This window comes from Arctopsyche grandis, chromosome 6, assembly GCF_051622035.1.
Source record: "Arctopsyche grandis isolate Sample6627 chromosome 6, ASM5162203v2, whole genome shotgun sequence".
Lineage (NCBI taxonomy): Eukaryota > Metazoa > Arthropoda > Insecta > Trichoptera > Hydropsychidae > Arctopsyche > Arctopsyche grandis.
Window position 1 is genome coordinate 1,047,320 of NC_135360.1, and position 18,574 is coordinate 1,065,893.

Sequence of the window (18,574 nt, forward strand, 5' to 3'; positions counted from 1 at the left end):
TTGTAGGATAAGAACTTTTTGTGGATATTTTGGCAATGTCGAATTCTCTGACTTCGGTGATGGTAAGGTTAGGTTGGGTTAGGTATTGTGAGGTAAGCACGTTTTGTGGATATTTTGTCAAGCCTTATTCTTTGATTTCGGTGATGGTTAGGTTCAGATGGGTGAGGTTTGGTAGGATAAGAACTTTTTGTGGATATTTTGGCATTGTCGAATTCTCTGACTTCGGTGATGGTTAGGTTAGGTTAAGTTAGGTATTGTGAGGTAAGCACGTTTTGTGGATATTTTGTCAAGCCTAATTCTTTGATTTCGGTGATGGTTAGGTTTAGATGGGTGAGGTTTGGTAGGATAAGAACTTTTTGTGGATATTTTGGCATTGTCGAATTCTCTGACTTCGGTGATGGTTAGGTTAGGTTGGGTTAGGTACTGTGAGGTAAGCATGTTTTGTAGATATTTTGGCAATGTCTAATTCTTTAATTTCGTTGATGTTTAGGCTCAGATTGGTGAGGTTTGGTAGGATAAGAACTTTTTGTGGACATTTTGGCAATGTCGAATTCTCTGACTTCGGTGATGGTTAGGTTAGGTTGGGTTAGGTATTGTGAGGTAAGCACGTTTTGTGGATATTTTGGCAAGCCTAATTCTTTAATTTCGGTGATGGTTAGGTTCAGATGGGTGAGGTTTGGTAGGATAAGAACTTTTTGTGGATATTTTGGCATTGTCGAATTCTCTGACTTCGGTGATGGTTAGGTTAGGTTGGGTTAGGTACTTTGAGGTAAGCTTGTTTTGTAGATATTTTGGCAATGTCTAATTCTTTAATTTCGTTGATTTGTTAGGCTCAGATGGGTGAGGTTTGGTAGGATAAGAACTTTTTGTGGATATTTTGGCAATGTCGAATTCTCTGACTTCGGTGATGGTTAGGTTAGGTTAGATTAGGTATTGTGAGGTAAGCACGTTTTGTGGAGATTTTGGCAATGTCGAACTCTTTAATTTCGGTGATGGTTAGGTTCAGATGGGTGAGGTTTGGTAGGATAAGAACTTTTTGTGGATATTTTGGCAATGTCGAATTCTCTGACTTCGGTGATGGTTAGGTTAGGTTGGATAAAGTATAGTGAGGAAAGCTCGTTTTGTGGATATTTTGGCAATGTCCATTAATTCGATTTCGGTGATGGTTAGGTTCAGATTCTTAGGTTTGGTGGGGTATTAATTTTTTTTGGATATTTTGGCAATGTTGGATTCTCTGACTTTGGTGATGGTTAGGTTAGGTTGGGTTAGGTATTGTGAGGTAAGTACGTTTTGTGGATATTTTGGCAATGTCCAATTCTTTGATTTCGGTGATGGTTAGGTTCAGATGGGTGAGGTTTGGTAGGATAAGAACTTTTTGTGGATATTTTGGCAATGTCGAATTCTCTGACTTCGGTGATAGTTAGGTTAGGTTGGATTAGGTATTGTGAGGTAAGCACGTTTTGTGGATTATTTATTAATGTCCAATTCTTTGATTTCGGTGATGGTTAGGTTCAGATGGGTGAGGTTTGGTAGGATAAGAACTTTTTGTGGATATTTTGGCATTGTCGAATTCTCTGACTTCGGTGATGGTTAGGTTAGGTTAAGTTAGGTATTGTGAGGTAAGCACGTTTTGTGGATATTTTGTCAAGCCTAATTCTTTGATTTCGGTGATGGTTAGGTTTAGATGGGTGAGGTTTGGTAGGATAAGAACTTTTTGTGGATATTTTGGCATTGTCGAATTCTCTGACTTCGGTGATGGTTAGGTTAGGTTGGGTTAGGTACTGTGAGGTAAGCATGTTTTGTAGATATTTTGGCAATGTCTAATTCTTTAATTTCGTTGATGTTTAGGCTCAGATTGGTGAGGTTTGGTAGGATAAGAACTTTTTGTGGACATTTTGGCAATGTCGAATTCTCTGACTTCGGTGATGGTAAGTTTAGGTTAGGTTAGGTATTGTGAGGTAAGCACGTTTTGTGGAGATTTTGGCAATGTCGAACTCTTTAATTTCGGTGATGGTTAGGTTCAGATGGGTGAGGTTTGGTAGGATAAGAACTTTTTGTGGATATTTTGGCAATGTCGAATTCTCTGACTTCGGTGATGGTTAGGTTAGGTTGGATAAAGTATAGTGAGGAAAGCCCGTTTTGTGGATATTTTGGCAATGTCCATTAATTAGATTTCGGTGATGGTTAGGTTCAGATGCTTAGGTTTGGTGGGGTATTAATTTTTTTTGGATATTTTGGCAATGTTGGATTCTCTGACTTCGGTGATGGTTTGGTTAGGTTGAGTTAGGTATTGTGGGGTAAGTACGTGTTGTGGATATTTTCGCAATGTCCAATTCTTTGATTTCGGTGATAGTTAGGTTCAGATGGGTGAGGTTCTGTAGGATAAGAACTTTTTGTGGATATTTTGGCAATGTCGAATTTTCTGACTTCGGTGATGGTTAGGTTAGGTTGGATAAGATATTGTAAGATAAGCACGTTTTGTGGATATTTTATTAATGTCCAATTCTTTGATTTCGGTGATGGTTAGGTTCAGATGGGTAAGGTTTGGTAGGATAAGAACATTTTGTGGATATTTTGGCAATGTCGAATTCTCTAACTTCGGTGATGGTTAGGTTAGGTTGGATACGGTATAGTGAGGTAAGCACGTTTTGTGGATATTTTGGCAATGTCCATTTCTTCGATTTCGGTGATGGTTAGGTTCAGATGAGCGAGGTTTGGTGGGGTATGAACTTTTTGTGGATATTTTGGCAATGTTGAATTCTCTGACTTCGGTGATGGTTAGGTTAGGTTAGGTTTGGTATTGTGAAGTAAGTACGTTTTGTGGATACTTTGGCAATGTCCAATTCTTTGATTTCTGTGATGGTTAGGTTCAGATGGGTGAGGTTTGGTAGGATAAGAACTTTTTGTGGATATTTTGGCATTGTCGAATTCTCTGACTTCGGTGATGGTTAGGTTAAGTTGGATAAGGTATAGTGAGGTAAGCACGTTTTTTGGATATTTTGGCAATGTCCATTTCTTCGATATCGGTGATGGTTAGGTACATCTGGGTGAGGTTTGGTGGGGTATGAACTTTTTGTGGATATTTTGGCAATGTTGAATTCTCTGACTTCGGTGATGGTTAGGTTAGGTTAGGTTAGGTATTGTGAGGTAAGCACGTTTTGTGGAGATTTTGGCAATGTCGAATTCTTTAATTTCCGTGATGGTTAGGTTCAGATGGGTGAGGTTTGGTAGGATAAGAACTTTTTGTGGATATTTTGGCAATGTCGAATTCTCTGACTTCAGTGATGGTTAGGTTAGGTTGGATAAAGTATAGTGAGGAAAGCTCGTTTTGTGGATATTTTGGCAATGTCCATTAATTCGATTTCGGTGATGGTTAGGTTCAGATGCTTAGGTTTGGTGGGGTATTAATTTTTTTTGGATATTTTGGCAATGTTGGATTCTCTGACTTCGGTGATGGTTAGGTTAGGTTGGGTTAGGTATTGTGAGGTAAGTACGTTTTGTGGATATTTTGGCAATGTCCAATTCTTTGATTTCGGTGATGGTTAGGTTCAGATGGGTGAGGTTTGGTAGGATAAGAACTTTTTGTGGATATTTTGGCAATGTCGAATTCTCTGACTTCGGTGATGGTTAGGTTAGGTTGGGTTAGGTATTGTGAAGTAAGCACGTTTTGTGGATATTTTATCATTGTCTAATTCTTTGATTTCGGTGATGGTTAGGTTCAGATAAGTGAGGTTTGGTAGGATAAGAACTTTTTGTGGATATTTTGGCAATGTCGAATTCTCTGACTTCGGTGATGGTTAGGTTAGGTTGGGTTAGGTATTGTGAGGTAAACTCGTTTTGTGGATTATTTATCAATATCCAATTCTTTGATTTCGGTGATGGTTAGGTTTAGATGGGTGAGGTTTGGTAGGATAAGAACTTTTTGTGGATATTTTGGCATTGTCGAATTCTCTGACTTCGGTGATGGTTAGGTTAGGTTGTGCTAGGTACTGTGAGGTAAGCATGTTTTGTAGATATTTTGGCAATGTCTAATTCTTTAATTTCGTTGATGGTTAGGCTCAGATGGGTGAGGTTTGGTAGGATAAGAACTTTTTGTGGATATTTTGGCAATGTCGAATTCTCTGACTTCGGTGATGGTTAGGTTAGGTTCGATAAAGTATAGTGAGGAAAGCTCGTTTTGTGGATATTTTGGCAATGTCCATTAATTCGATTTCGGTGATGGTTAGGTTCAGATGCTTAGGTTTGGTGGGGTATTAATTTTTTTTGGATATTTTGGCAATGTTGGATTCTCTGACTTTGGTGATGGTTAGGTTAGGTTGGGTTAGGTATTGTGAGGTAAGTATGTTTTGTGGATATTTTGGCAATGTCCAATTCTTTGATTTCGGTGATGGTTAGGTTCAGATGGGTGAGGTTTGGTAGGATAAGAACTTTTTGTGGATATTTTGGCAATGTCGAATTCTCTAACTTCGGTGATGGTTAGGTTAGGTTGGATAAAGTATAGTGAGGAAAGCTCGTTTTGTGGATATTTTGGCAATGTCCATTAATTCGATTTCGGTGATGGTTAGGTTCAGATGCTTAGGTTTGGTGGGGTATTAATTTTTTTTGGATATTTTGGCAATGTTGGATTCTCTGACTTCGGTGATGGTTTGGTTAGGTTGAGTTAGGTATTGTGGGGTAAGTACGTGTTGTGGATATTTTCGCAATGTCCAATTCTTTGATTTCGGTGATAGTTAGGTTCAGATGGGTGAGGTTCTGTAGGATAAGAACTTTTTGTGGATATTTTGGCAATGTCGAATTTTCTGACTTCGGTGATGGTTAGGTTAGGTTGGATAAGATATTGTAAGATAAGCACGTTTTGTGGATATTTTATTAATGTCCAATTCTTTGATTTCGGTGATGGTTAGGTTCAGATGGGTAAGGTTTGGTAGGATAAGAACATTTTGTGGATATTTTGGCAATGTCGAATTCTCTAACTTCGGTGATGGTTAGGTTAGGTTGGATACGGTATAGTGAGGTAGGCACGTTTTGTGGATATTTTGGCAATGTCCATTTCTTCGATTTCGGTGATGGTTAGGTTCAGATGAGCGAGGTTTGGTATGGTATGAACTTTTTGTGGATATTTTGGCAATGTTGAATTCTCTGACTTCGGTGATGGTTAGGTTAGGTTGGGTTAGGTATTGTGAGGTAAGCACGTTTTGTGGATATTTTGTCAAGCCTAATTCTTTGATTTCGGTGATGGTTAGGTTCAGATGGGTGAGGTTTGGTAGGATAAGAACTTTTTGTGGATATTTTGGCATTGTCGAATTCTCTGACTTCGGTGATGGTTAGGTTAGGTTAAGTTAGGTACTATGAGGTAAGCATGTTTTGTAGATATTTTGGCAATGTCTAATTCTTTAATTTCGTTGATGGTTAGGCTCAGATGGGTGAGGTTTGGTAGGATAAGAACTTTTTGTGGATATTTTGGCAATGTCGAATTCTCTGACTTCGGTGATGGTAAGGTTAGGTTGGGTTAGGTATTGTGAGGTAAGCACGTTTTGTGGATATTTTTGCTATGTCCAATTCTTTGATTTCGGTGATGGTTAGGTTCAGATGGGTGAGGTTTGGTAGGACAAGAACTTTTTGTGGATATTTTGGCAATGTCGAATTCTCTGACTTCGGTGGTGGTTAGGTTAGGTTGGGTTAGGTATTGTGAGGTAAACACGTTTTGTGGATTATTTATCAATATCCAATTCTTTGATTTCGGTGATGGTTAGGTTCAGATGGGTGAGGTTTGGTAGGATAAGAACTTTTTGTGGATATTTTGGCATTGTCGAATTCTCTGACTTCGGTGATGGTTAGGTTAGGTTGGGTTAGGTACTGTGAGGTAAACATGTTTTGTAGATATTTTAGCAATGTCTAATTCTTTAATTTCGTTGATGGTTAGGCTCAGATGGGTGAGGTTTGGTAGGATAAGAACTTTTTGTGGATATTTTGGCAATGTCGAATTCTCTGACTTCGGTGATGGTTAGGTTAGGTTGGATAAGGTATAGTGAGGTAAGCACGTTTTGTGGATATTTTGGCAATGTTGAATTCTCTGACTTCGGTGATGGTTAGGTTAGGTTAGGTTAGGTATTGTGAGGTAAGCACGTTTTGTGGATATTTTCGCAATGTCCAATTCTTTGATTTCGGTGATGGTTAGGTTCAGATGGGTGAGGTTTGGTAGGATATGAACTTTTTGTGGATATTTTGGCAATGTCGAATTCTCTGACTTCGGTGATGGTTAGGTTAGGTTGGGTTAGGTATTGTGAAGTAAGCACGTTTTGTGGATATTAATTCATTGTCTAATTCTTTGATTTCGGTGATGGTAAGGTTCAGATAAGTGAGGTTTGGTAGGATAAGAACTTTTTGTGGATATTTTGGCAATGTCGAATTCTCTGACTTCGGTGATAGTTAGGTTAGGTTAGGTTAGGTATTGTGAGGTAAGCACGTTTTGTGGATATTTTGGCAAGCCTAATTCTTTAATTTCGGTGATGGTTAGGTTCAGATGGGTGAGGTTTGGTAGGATAAGAACTTTTTGTGGATATTTTGGCATTGTCGAATTCTCTGACTTCGGTGATGGTTAGGTTAGGTTGGGTTAGGTACTTTGAGGTAAGCTTGTTTTGTAGATATTTTGGCAATGTCTAATTCTTTGATTTCGGTGATGGTTAGGTTCAGATGGGTGAGGTTTGGTAGGATAAGAACTTTTTGTGGATATTTTGGCATTGTCGAATTCTCTGACTTCGGTGATGGTTAGGTTAGGTTAAGTTAGGTACTATGAGGTAAGCATGTTTTGTAGATATTTTGGCAATGTCTAATTCTTTAATTTCGTTGATGGTTAGGCTCAGATGGGTGAGGTTTGGTAGGATAAGAACTTTTTGCGGATATTTTGGCAATGTCGAATTCTCTGACTTCGGTGATGGTAAGGTTAGGTTGGGTTAGGTATGGTGAGGGAATCACGTTTTGTGGATATTTTGGCAATGTCGAATTCTTTGATTTCAGTGATGGTTAGGTTCAGATGGGAGAGGTTTGGTAGGATAAGAACTTTTTGTGGATATTTTGGCAATGTCGAATTCTTTGACTTCGGTGATGATAAGGTTAGGTTGGGTTAAATATGGTGAGGTAAGCACGTTTTGTGGATATTTTGGCAATGTCTAATTCTTTGATTTCGGTGATGGTTAGGTTCAGATGGGTGATGTTTGGTAGGATAAGAACTTTTTGTGGATATTTTGGCAATGTCGAATTCTCTGACTTCGGTGATACTTAGGTTAGGTTGGGTTAGGTATTGTGAGGTAAGCACGTTTTGTGGATTATTAATCAATGTCCAATTCTTTGATTTCGGTGATGGTTAGGTTCAGATGGGTGAGGTTTGGTAGGATAAGAACTTTTTGTGGATATTTTGGCAATGTCGAATTCTCTGACTTCGGTGATGGTTAGGTTAGGTTAGGTTAGGTATTGTGAGGTAAGCACGTTTTGTGGAGATTTTGGCAATGTCGAACTCTTTAATTTCGGTGATGGTTAGGTTCAGATGGGTGAGGTTTGGTAGGATAAGAACTTTTTGTGGATATTTTGGCAATGTCGAATTCTCTGACTTCGGTGATAGTTAGGTTAGGTTGGATTAGGTATTGTGAGGTAAGCACGTTTTGTGGATTATTTATTAATGTCCAATTCTTTGATTTCGGTGATGGTTAGGTTCAGATGGGTGAGGTTTGGTAGGATAAGAACTTTTTGTGGATATATTGGCAATGTCGAATTCTCTGACTTCGGTGATGGTTAGGTTAGGTTGGGTTAGGTATTGTGAGGTAAACACGTTTTGTGGATTATTTATCAATATCCAATTCTTTGATTTCGGTGATGGTTAGGTTCAGATGGGTGAGGTTTTGTAGGATAAGAACTTTTTGTGGATATTTTGGCAATGTCGAATTCTCTGACTTCGGTGATGGTTAGGTTAGGTTGGGTTAGGTACTGTGAGGTAAACATGTTTTGTAGATATTTTAGCAATGTCTAATTCTTTAATTTCGTTGATGGTTAGGCTCAGATGGGTGAGGTTTGGTAGGATAAGAACTTTTTGTGGATATTTTGGCAATGTCGAATTCTCTGACTTCGGTGATGGTTAGGTTAGGTTGGATAAGGTATAGTGAGGTAAGCACGTTTTGTGGATATTTTGGCAATGTCTATTTCTTCGATTTCGGTGATGGTTAGGTTCAGATGGGTGAGGTTTGGTGGGGTATGAACTTTTTGTGGATATTTTGGCAATGTTGAATTCTCTGACTTCGGTGATGGTTAGGTTAGGTTGGGTTAGGTATTGTGAAGTAAGCACGTTTTGTGGATATTTTATCATTGTCTAATTCTTTGATTTCGGTGATGGTTAGGTTCAGATAAGTGAGGTTTGGTAGGATAAGAACTTTTTGTGGATATTTTGGCAATGTCGAATTCTCTGACTTCGGTGATGGTTAGGTTAGGTTGGGTTAGGTATTGTGAGGTAAGCACGTTTTGTGGATATTTTGGCAAGCCTAATTCTTTAATTTCGGTGATGGTTAGGTTCAGATGGGTGAGGTTTGGTAGGATAAGAACTTTTTGTGGATATTTTGGCATTGTCGAATTCTCTGACTTCGGTGATGGTTAGGTTAGGTTGGGTTAGGTACTTTGAGGTAAGCTTTTTTTGTAGATATTTTGGCAATGTCTAATTCTTTGATTTCGGTGATGGTTAGGTTCAGATGGGTGAGGTTTGGTAGGATAAGAACTTTTTGTGGATATTTTGGCATTGTCGAATTCTCTGACTTCGGTGATGGTTAGGTTAGGTTAAGTTAGGTACTATGAGGTAAGCATGTTTTGTAGATATTTTGGCAATGTCTAATTCTTTAATTTCGTTGATGGTTAGGCTCAGATGGGTGAGGTTTGGTAGGATAAGAACTTTTTGTGGATATTTTGGCAATGTCGAATTCTCTGACTTCGGTGATGGTAAGGTTAGGTTGGGTTAGGTATGGTGAGGGAATTACGTTTTGTGGATATTTTGGCAATGTCGAATTCTTTGATTTCAGTGATGGTTAGGTTCAGATGGGAGAGGTTTGGTAGGATAAGAACTTTTTGTGGATATTTTGGCAATGTCGAATTCTTTGACTTCGGTGATGATAAGGTTAGGTTGGGTTAAATATGGTGAGGTAAGCACGTTTTGTGGATATTTTGGCAATGTCTAATTCTTTGATTTCGGTGATGGTTAGGTTCAGATGGGTGATGTTTGGTAGGATAAGAACTTTTTGTGGATATTTTGGCAATGTCGAATTCTCTGACTTCGGTGATAGTTAGGTTAGGTTGGGTTAGGTATTGTGAGGTAAGCACGTTTTGTGGATTATTTATCAATGTCCAATTCTTTGATTTCGGTGATGGTTAGGTTCAGATGGGTGAGGTTTGGTAGGATAAGAACTTTTTGTGGATATTTTGGCAATGTCGAATTCTCTGACTTCGGTGATGGTTAGGTTAGGTTAGGTTAGGTATTGTGAGGTAAGCACGTTTTGTGGAGATTTTGGCAATGTCGAACTCTTTAATTTCGGTGATGGTTAGGTTCAGATGGGTGAGGTTTGGTAGGATAAGAACTTTTTGTGGATATTTTGGCAATGTCGAATTCTCTGACTTCGGTGATGGTTAGGTTAGGTTGGATAAAATATAGTGAGGAAAGCTCGTTTTGTGGATATTTTGGCAATGTCCATTAATTCGATTTCGGTGATGGTTAGGTTCAGATGCTTAGGTTTGGTGGGGTATTATTTTTTTTTGGATATTTTGGCAATGTTGGATTCTCTGACTTTGGTGATGGTTAGGTTAGGTTGGGTTAGGTATTGTGAGGTAAGTACGTTTTGTGGATATTTTGGCAATGTCCAATTTTTTGATTTCGGTGATGGTTAGGTTCAGATGGGTGAGGTTTGGTAGGATAAGAACTTTTTGTGGATATTTTGGCAATGTCGAATTCTCTGACTTCGGTGATAGTTAGGTTAGGTTGGATTAGGTATTGTGAGGTAAGCACGTTTTGTGGATTATTTATTAATGTCCAATTCTTTGATTTCGGTGATGGTTAGGTTCAGATGGGTGAGGTTTGGTAGGATAAGAACTTTTTGTGGATATTTTGGCAATGTCGAATTCTCTGACTTCGGTGATGGTTAGGTTAGGTTGGGTTAGGTATTGTGAGGTAAACACGTTTTGTGGATTATTTATCAATATCCAATTCTTTGATTTCGGTGATGGTTAGGTTCAGATGGGTGAGGTTTTGTAGGATAAGAACTTTTTGTGGATATTTTGGCAATGTCGAATTCTCTGACTTCGGTGATGGTAAGGTTAGGTTGGGTTAGGTATTGTGAGGTAAGCACGTTTTGTGGATATTTTGTCAAGCCTTATTCTTTGATTTCGGTGATGGTTAGGTTCAGATGGGTGAGGTTTGGTAGGATAAGAACTTTTTGTGGATATTTTGGCATTGTCGAATTCTCTGACTTCGGTGATGGTTAGGTTAGGTTAAGTTAGGTATTGTGAGGTAAGCACGTTTTGTGGATATTTTGTCAAGCCTAATTCTTTGATTTCGGTGATGGTTAGGTTTAGATGGGTGAGGTTTGGTAGGATAAGAACTTTTTGTGGATATTTTGGCATTGTCGAATTCTCTGACTTCGGTGATGGTTAGGTTAGGTTGGGTTAGGTACTGTGAGGTAAGCATGTTTTGTAGATATTTTGGCAATGTCTAATTCTTTAATTTCGTTGATGTTTAGGCTCAGATTGGTGAGGTTTGGTAGGATAAGAACTTTTTGTGGACATTTTGGCAATGTCGAATTCTCTGACTTCGGTGATGGTTAGGTTAGGTTGGGTTAGGTATTGTGAGGTAAGCACGTTTTGTGGATATTTTGGCAAGCCTAATTCTTTAATTTCGGTGATGGTTAGGTTCAGATGGGTGAGGTTTGGTAGGATAAGAACTTTTTGTGGATATTTTGGCATTGTCGAATTCTCTGACTTCGGTGATGGTTAGGTTAGGTTGGGTTAGGTACTTTGAGGTAAGCTTGTTTTGTAGATATTTTGGCAATGTCTAATTCTTTAATTTCGTTGATTTGTTAGGCTCAGATGGGTGAGGTTTGGTAGGATAAGAACTTTTTGTGGATATTTTGGCAATGTCGAATTCTCTGACTTCGGTGATGGTTAGGTTAGGTTAGATTAGGTATTGTGAGGTAAGCACGTTTTGTGGAGATTTTGGCAATGTCGAACTCTTTAATTTCGGTGATGGTTAGGTTCAGATGGGTGAGGTTTGGTAGGATAAGAACTTTTTGTGGATATTTTGGCAATGTCGAATTCTCTGACTTCGGTGATGGTTAGGTTAGGTTGGATAAAGTATAGTGAGGAAAGCTCGTTTTGTGGATATTTTGGCAATGTCCATTAATTCGATTTCGGTGATGGTTAGGTTCAGATTCTTAGGTTTGGTGGGGTATTAATTTTTTTTGGATATTTTGGCAATGTTGGATTCTCTGACTTTGGTGATGGTTAGGTTAGGTTGGGTTAGGTATTGTGAGGTAAGTACGTTTTGTGGATATTTTGGCAATGTCCAATTCTTTGATTTCGGTGATGGTTAGGTTCAGATGGGTGAGGTTTGGTAGGATAAGAACTTTTTGTGGATATTTTGGCAATGTCGAATTCTCTGACTTCGGTGATAGTTAGGTTAGGTTGGATTAGGTATTGTGAGGTAAGCACGTTTTGTGGATTATTTATTAATGTCCAATTCTTTGATTTCGGTGATGGTTAGGTTCAGATGGGTGAGGTTTGGTAGGATAAGAACTTTTTGTGGATATTTTGGCATTGTCGAATTCTCTGACTTCGGTGATGGTTAGGTTAGGTTAAGTTAGGTATTGTGAGGTAAGCACGTTTTGTGGATATTTTGTCAAGCCTAATTCTTTGATTTCGGTGATGGTTAGGTTTAGATGGGTGAGGTTTGGTAGGATAAGAACTTTTTGTGGATATTTTGGCATTGTCGAATTCTCTGACTTCGGTGATGGTTAGGTTAGGTTGGGTTAGGTACTGTGAGGTAAGCATGTTTTGTAGATATTTTGGCAATGTCTAATTCTTTAATTTCGTTGATGTTTAGGCTCAGATTGGTGAGGTTTGGTAGGATAAGAACTTTTTGTGGACATTTTGGCAATGTCGAATTCTCTGACTTCGGTGATGGTAAGTTTAGGTTAGGTTAGGTATTGTGAGGTAAGCACGTTTTGTGGAGATTTTGGCAATGTCGAACTCTTTAATTTCGGTGATGGTTAGGTTCAGATGGGTGAGGTTTGGTAGGATAAGAACTTTTTGTGGATATTTTGGCAATGTCGAATTCTCTGACTTCGGTGATGGTTAGGTTAGGTTGGATAAAGTATAGTGAGGAAAGCCCGTTTTGTGGATATTTTGGCAATGTCCATTAATTAGATTTCGGTGATGGTTAGGTTCAGATGCTTAGGTTTGGTGGGGTATTAATTTTTTTTGGATATTTTGGCAATGTTGGATTCTCTGACTTCGGTGATGGTTTGGTTAGGTTGAGTTAGGTATTGTGGGGTAAGTACGTGTTGTGGATATTTTCGCAATGTCCAATTCTTTGATTTCGGTGATAGTTAGGTTCAGATGGGTGAGGTTCTGTAGGATAAGAACTTTTTGTGGATATTTTGGCAATGTCGAATTTTCTGACTTCGGTGATGGTTAGGTTAGGTTGGATAAGATATTGTAAGATAAGCACGTTTTGTGGATATTTTATTAATGTCCAATTCTTTGATTTCGGTGATGGTTAGGTTCAGATGGGTAAGGTTTGGTAGGATAAGAACATTTTGTGGATATTTTGGCAATGTCGAATTCTCTAACTTCGGTGATGGTTAGGTTAGGTTGGATACGGTATAGTGAGGTAAGCACGTTTTGTGGATATTTTGGCAATGTCCATTTCTTCGATTTCGGTGATGGTTAGGTTCAGATGAGCGAGGTTTGGTGGGGTATGAACTTTTTGTGGATATTTTGGCAATGTTGAATTCTCTGACTTCGGTGATGGTTAGGTTAGGTTAGGTTTGGTATTGTGAAGTAAGTACGTTTTGTGGATACTTTGGCAATGTCCAATTCTTTGATTTCTGTGATGGTTAGGTTCAGATGGGTGAGGTTTGGTAGGATAAGAACTTTTTGTGGATATTTTGGCATTGTCGAATTCTCTGACTTCGGTGATGGTTAGGTTAAGTTGGATAAGGTATAGTGAGGTAAGCACGTTTTTTGGATATTTTGGCAATGTCCATTTCTTCGATATCGGTGATGGTTAGGTACATCTGGGTGAGGTTTGGTGGGGTATGAACTTTTTGTGGATATTTTGGCAATGTTGAATTCTCTGACTTCGGTGATGGTTAGGTTAGGTTAGGTTAGGTATTGTGAGGTAAGCACGTTTTGTGGAGATTTTGGCAATGTCGAATTCTTTAATTTCCGTGATGGTTAGGTTCAGATGGGTGAGGTTTGGTAGGATAAGAACTTTTTGTGGATATTTTGGCAATGTCGAATTCTCTGACTTCAGTGATGGTTAGGTTAGGTTGGATAAAGTATAGTGAGGAAAGCTCGTTTTGTGGATATTTTGGCAATGTCCATTAATTCGATTTCGGTGATGGTTAGGTTCAGATGCTTAGGTTTGGTGGGGTATTAATTTTTTTTGGATATTTTGGCAATGTTGGATTCTCTGACTTCGGTGATGGTTAGGTTAGGTTGGGTTAGGTATTGTGAGGTAAGTACGTTTTGTGGATATTTTGGCAATGTCCAATTCTTTGATTTCGGTGATGGTTAGGTTCAGATGGGTGAGGTTTGGTAGGATAAGAACTTTTTGTGGATATTTTGGCAATGTCGAATTCTCTGACTTCGGTGATGGTTAGGTTAGGTTGGGTTAGGTATTGTGAAGTAAGCACGTTTTGTGGATATTTTATCATTGTCTAATTCTTTGATTTCGGTGATGGTTAGGTTCAGATAAGTGAGGTTTGGTAGGATAAGAACTTTTTGTGGATATTTTGGCAATGTCGAATTCTCTGACTTCGGTGATGGTTAGGTTAGGTTGGGTTAGGTATTGTGAGGTAAACTCGTTTTGTGGATTATTTATCAATATCCAATTCTTTGATTTCGGTGATGGTTAGGTTTAGATGGGTGAGGTTTGGTAGGATAAGAACTTTTTGTGGATATTTTGGCATTGTCGAATTCTCTGACTTCGGTGATGGTTAGGTTAGGTTGTGTTAGGTACTGTGAGGTAAGCATGTTTTGTAGATATTTTGGCAATGTCTAATTCTTTAATTTCGTTGATGGTTAGGCTCAGATGGGTGAGGTTTGGTAGGATAAGAACTTTTTGTGGATATTTTGGCAATGTCGAATTCTCTGACTTCGGTGATGGTTAGGTTAGGTTCGATAAAGTATAGTGAGGAAAGCTCGTTTTGTGGATATTTTGGCAATGTCCATTAATTCGATTTCGGTGATGGTTAGGTTCAGATGCTTAGGTTTGGTGGGGTATTAATTTTTTTTGGATATTTTGGCAATGTTGGATTCTCTGACTTTGGTGATGGTTAGGTTAGGTTGGGTTAGGTATTGTGAGGTAAGTATGTTTTGTGGATATTTTGGCAATGTCCAATTCTTTGATTTCGGTGATGGTTAGGTTCAGATGGGTGAGGTTTGGTAGGATAAGAACTTTTTGTGGATATTTTGGCAATGTCGAATTCTCTAACTTCGGTGATGGTTAGGTTAGGTTGGATAAAGTATAGTGAGGAAAGCTCGTTTTGTGGATATTTTGGCAATGTCCATTAATTCGATTTCGGTGATGGTTAGGTTCAGATGCTTAGGTTTGGTGGGGTATTAATTTTTTTTGGATATTTTGGCAATGTTGGATTCTCTGACTTCGGTGATGGTTTGGTTAGGTTGAGTTAGGTATTGTGGGGTAAGTACGTGTTGTGGATATTTTCGCAATGTCCAATTCTTTGATTTCGGTGATAGTTAGGTTCAGATGGGTGAGGTTCTGTAGGATAAGAACTTTTTGTGGATATTTTGGCAATGTCGAATTTTCTGACTTCGGTGATGGTTAGGTTAGGTTGGATAAGATATTGTAAGATAAGCACGTTTTGTGGATATTTTATTAATGTCCAATTCTTTGATTTCGGTGATGGTTAGGTTCAGATGGGTAAGGTTTGGTAGGATAAGAACATTTTGTGGATATTTTGGCAATGTCGAATTCTCTAACTTCGGTGATGGTTAGGTTAGGTTGGATACGGTATAGTGAGGTAGGCACGTTTTGTGGATATTTTGGCAATGTCCATTTCTTCGATTTCGGTGATGGTTAGGTTCAGATGAGCGAGGTTTGGTATGGTATGAACTTTTTGTGGATATTTTGGCAATGTTGAATTCTCTGACTTCGGTGATGGTTAGGTTAGGTTAGGTTTGGTATTGTGAAGTAAGTACGTTTTGTGGATATTTTGGCAATGTCCAATTTTTTGATTTCGATGATGGTTAGGTTCAGATGGGTGAGGTTTGGTAGGATAAGAACTTTTTGTGGATATTTTGGCATTGTCGAATTCTCTGACTTCGGTGATGGTTAGGTTAAGTTGGATAAGGTATAGTGAGGTAAGCACGTTTTTTGGATATTTTGGCAATGTCCATTTCTTCGATATCGGTGATGGTTAGGTTCATCTGGGTGAGGTTTGGTGGGGTATGAACTTTTTGTGGATATTTTGGCAATGTTGAATTCTCTGACTTCGGTGATGGTTAGGTTAGGTTAGGTTAGGTATTGTGAGGTAAGCACGTTTTGTGGAGATTTTGGCAATGTGGAATTCTTTAATTTCCGTGATGGTTTGGTTCAGATGGGTGAGGTTTGGTAGGATAAGAACTTTTTGTGGATATTTTGGCAATGTCGAATTCTCTGACTTCAGTGATGGTTAGGTTAGGTTGGATAAAGTATAGTGAGGAAAGCTCGTTTTGTGGATATTTTGGCAATGTCCATTAATTCGATTTCGGTGATGGTTAGGTTCAGATGCTTAGGTTTGGTGGGGTATTAATTTTTTTTGGATATTTTGGCAATGTTGGATTCTCTGACTTCGGTGATGGTTAGGTTAGGTTGGGTTAGGTATTGTGAGGTAAGTACGTTTTGTGGATATTTTGGCAATGTCCAATTCTTTGATTTCGGTGATGGTTAGGTTCAGATGGGTGAGGTTTGGTAGGATAAGAACTTTTTGTGGATATTTTGGCAATGTCGAATTCTCTGACTTCGGTGATGGTTAGGTTAGGTTGGGTTAGGTATTATGAGGTAAGCACGTTTTGTGGATATTTTATCATTGTCTAATTCTTTGATTTCGGTGATGGTTAGGTTCAGATAAGTGAGGTTTGGTAGGATAAGAACTTTTTGTGGATATTTTGGCAATGTCGAATTCTCTGACTTCGGTGATGGTTAGGTTAGGTTGGGTTAGGTATTGTGAGGTAAGCACGTTTTGTGGATATTTTGTCAAGCCTAATTCTTTGATTTCGGTGATGGTTAGGTTCAGATGGGTGAGGTTTGTTAGGATAAGAACTTTTTGTGGATATTTTGGCATTGTCGAATTCTCTGACTTCGGTGATGGTTAGGTTAGGTTGGGTTAGGTATTGTGAGGTAAACACGTTTTGTGGATATTTTGTCAAGCCTAATTCTTTGATTTCGGTGATGGTTAGGTTCAGATGGGTGAGGTTTGGTAGGATAAGAACTTTTTGTTGATATTTTGGCATTGTCGAATTCTCTGACTTCGGTGATGGTTAGGTTAGGTTGGGTTAGGTACTGTGAGGTAAACATGTTTTGTAGATATTTTGGCAATGTCTAATTCTTTAATTTCGTTGATGGTTAGGCTCAGATGGGTGAGGTTTGGTAGGATAAGAACTTTTTGTGGATATTTTGGCAATGTTAAATTCTCTGACTTCGGTGATGGTTAGGTTAGGTTAGGTTAGGTATTGTGAGGTAAGCACGTTTTGTGGATATTTTCGCAATGTCCAATTCTTTGATTTCGGTGATGGTTAGGTTCAGATGGGTGAGGTTTGGTAGGATAAGAACTTTTTGTGGATATTTTGGCAATGTCGAATTCTCTGACTTCGGTGATGGTAAGGTTAGGTTGGATAAAGTATAGTGAAGAAAGCTCGTTTTGTGGATATTTTGGCAATGTCCATTAATTCGATTTCGGTGATGGTTAGGTTCAGATGCTTAGGTTTGTTGGGGTATTAATTTTTTTTGGATATTTTGGCAATGTTGGATTCTCTGACTTCGGTGATGGTTAGGTTAGGTTGGGTTAGGTATTGTGAGGTAAGTACGTTTTGTGGATATTTTGGCAATGTCCAATTCTTTGATTTCGGTGATGGTTAGGTTCAGATGGGTGAGGTTTGGTAGGATAAGAACTTTTTGTGGATATTTTGGCAATGTCGAATTCTCTGACTTCGGTGATGGTTAGGTTAGGTTGGGTTAGGTATTGTGAGGTAAGCACGTTTTGTGGATATTTTATCATTGTCTAATTCTTTGATTTCGGTGATGGTTAGGTTCAGATAAGTGAGGTTTGGTAGGATAAGAACTTTTTGTGGATATTTTGGCAATGTCGAATTCTCTGACTTCGGTGATGGTTAGGTAAGGTTGGGTTAGGTATTGTGAGGTAAACACGTTTTGTGGATATTTTGGCAAGCCTAATTCTTTAATTTCGGTGATGGTTAGGTTCAGATGGGTGAGGTTTGGTAGGATAAGAACTTTTTGTGGATATTGTTCCGACTTTTGTAATGACGTGTGGCAAACAGTCTTATTAACTGATTGTCGATTGGCATTATTGACGAGTTGGCATTAGTGTCGGCCCAAGCGGAAATACGCGACGGTCGACAGAGTCAGCGAGCAGACGGCGTACGGACAACTTGTGTTCCGTACGCTCCGCTGAACCACCACGTGCAAATTTTACATTTCAATAAACTACATCAAACCATTATCGAAGTCTTTTCCATGATGGTCACTTCGAACCGGACACCAGTAACCTAGGCCACAACACCAAACGGACAAACCAATAGGAAAAAACGTGGTCGAGAAAAAATGGATGTCAATTAAGAAATCGGTATCGTTCCTTTGTTACTATCCATACCTTTCCAATACTAATAACATGTTTGCTTCTATTTCAGCAATATATTGATTGATGTACAGAGGTACATGACCGCGTGATTGACGCAGAAAATATATAAATAAAAACATAACCTACAAAGACGCATGGGACACAGAGGTAATCCAAAATTATCGGAACGATCACATAAACATCGTAAAGGATATTCAAGTAAGTGAATGTATTCAATCTCAGGCAATCTGTTCAAAAGGCAATCATGTGGGTAGGTCAGTTTTTAAAATATGTTTTAAAGTATAACAATTAATTAACGCGATTGTATAAAATAATATCGCGCTACGAAGGAATGTTTCATCGGTCGCATCGAATTTCGTATTAAAAGTGTAAAATCAGATGTAGTGTAAAATTAGCAAAGCACGTGGGGAATTATACTTGTAGCCCCAAAGTGGTTTAAAGCAAGTACATAC

General features: G+C 38.6%; 1 protein-coding gene across 1 annotated transcript in view; it reads left to right on the forward strand.

Annotated features, from left to right (window-relative positions):
• The window catches only part of LOC143913776 (uncharacterized), a 190,351-nt gene extending 172,368 nt beyond the window's left edge, over positions 1-17,983 (forward strand). The window contains exon 2 of the mRNA XM_077433765.1: positions 17,850-17,983. The gene's annotated coding sequence lies outside the window, so the exon portion shown is untranslated. The remainder of the gene's footprint in view (positions 1-17,849) is intronic.
• The last annotated feature ends 591 nt before the right edge of the window (positions 17,984-18,574 follow it).